This window comes from Sinocyclocheilus rhinocerous, unplaced genomic scaffold, assembly GCF_001515625.1.
Source record: "Sinocyclocheilus rhinocerous isolate Xijiao unplaced genomic scaffold, SAMN03320098_v1.1 scaffold8, whole genome shotgun sequence".
Classification (NCBI taxonomy): domain Eukaryota; kingdom Metazoa; phylum Chordata; class Actinopteri; order Cypriniformes; family Cyprinidae; genus Sinocyclocheilus; species Sinocyclocheilus rhinocerous.
Window position 1 is genome coordinate 3183390 of NW_015666800.1, and position 1689 is coordinate 3185078.

General features: G+C 39.2%; 1 protein-coding gene across 1 annotated transcript in view; it reads right to left on the minus strand.

Annotated features, from left to right (window-relative positions):
* The window catches only part of LOC107733098 (striatin-3-like), a 34981-nt gene that overhangs the window by 24716 nt on the left and 8576 nt on the right, over positions 1-1689 (minus strand). The window lies entirely within an intron of this gene.

Consider the following 1689-nt stretch of genomic DNA (forward strand, 5'->3'; position numbering starts at 1 on the left):
GAAACTTTATGGTGCTTTATAATGTTTTTGTGCCTTTCGTGTGGCTTATCAATAACACAGAATAGTATACGCACAATATCGGATTTGGATCGGTCTCGTCTGACCAATACCCGATCCAGCAGAAAATGGCAGTATCGAAGCTGATACCGATACCGAGTATCGGATTGGTGCATCCCTGATAATAATAATCTTCTTGATATCATCAAAGACATCAGCCATTGGCGATATCTCTGACTATCGTTGATACACGATACTATTGTCTATCGGTACAACCCTAGTGCTGACAGGTAATACTATGGAACACTGTTGTATTAAAACAGCATTGCTAGTGTCAGCAGAGTGTGAGAATGGCTAGTACATATGGTCAGGAACAGCTGGCTGCTCTCAGCCCCAAGCAACTCTCTGATGCTTGCTGGAAATCTCTGTCACCTACCAGATTTAAAGATCGGCAGAACAGCATTTCAGCTGTGAACTGAACGCAGACACTAAAAATACTCGGTGCTGTGGGAGAAAAACAGCTGAAAGAGGGGACCCTATGGGTTTAATAATAGTACAATGGAAATATACTGGAAATGTAATAGTACAATGTTTATATAAGTAAAATGTGTATAAACCAAACCGAATAGCACATCTGAAGCAGAACTTCATATTTCAGTTAGAAATAAACAGCATGAAAGTCTATTTAAGAAAGCATAATATTGTTACAAAATGATTAATTAAAACTGGATGCCACTACAATATGCCAATTCCAAAAAATACAACATTCACCATTATACAAGAGTTAGTTCTGGTCATCACACTTGACTGGTTAGGGTTAGACTATGGGATGTCTGACTGCTTGTATTATGCTGTTTGTCTGTATTCACGAAATTTCAGATCAAAGTACGTGAGCGGTACAAAGTGGAAGCAAAGTGACTATATTTGACAATATTTGTTAGTGAAGAAGAAATACACAAACGAATTGTCTTTTTGTTCCAAATGGAAGATATTTGATATTAATTACTTGTCTATTCCAGTTAGGGATGTAATGGTATGAAAATTTCTTATCACGATTATAGTGACCAAAATTATCACGGTTATCCGTATTATCACGGTATTGTTAAAATGTGCTGGAGATGTTAAAAAAGTACAGACACATAAATCACTTCACCAAGTTTTAGATTTAAAAATCAACAAACAACAAATAAAATGACTTTCTGTTTGCATAATCACTAAAACAATAACATTACTGTGACGAGTGGGGGCGGGGCCGAGAGCCGTGGGAACGGAGCGAGGCCGGTGGAGTGATTGCTAATGAGGGACACCTGCACCCACTCACCGGTCTCGAGTCTCACGGAGGAGCTCCGGAAGGATAAAGGAGGAGTGACTACAGTGTTGGACGAGAGAGGACCAGGGCGCTTATGGAAAAGCTGAATTAGAGCTGTTTCCCGTAACCTCAGTGGACAAAGCAGTATTGCGATTAAGAACACTTCCTTTAGGTATTACATGGAGCGAAGATGAAAACAAAATACCATCGAATCGTTTCTGAAGACAGTCAGAACCTTCAGAGGTACATTCATATAAATAATTCATTCATATATTAATTTGTATAATTCCCTTACCACTCTGTTAAAACCTCCCAGCTTTTCCGCCCTGTTTTCACTCAAAACGAAACTACTCTGCTGCTGTGCGCACGTGAGACTGTTACTT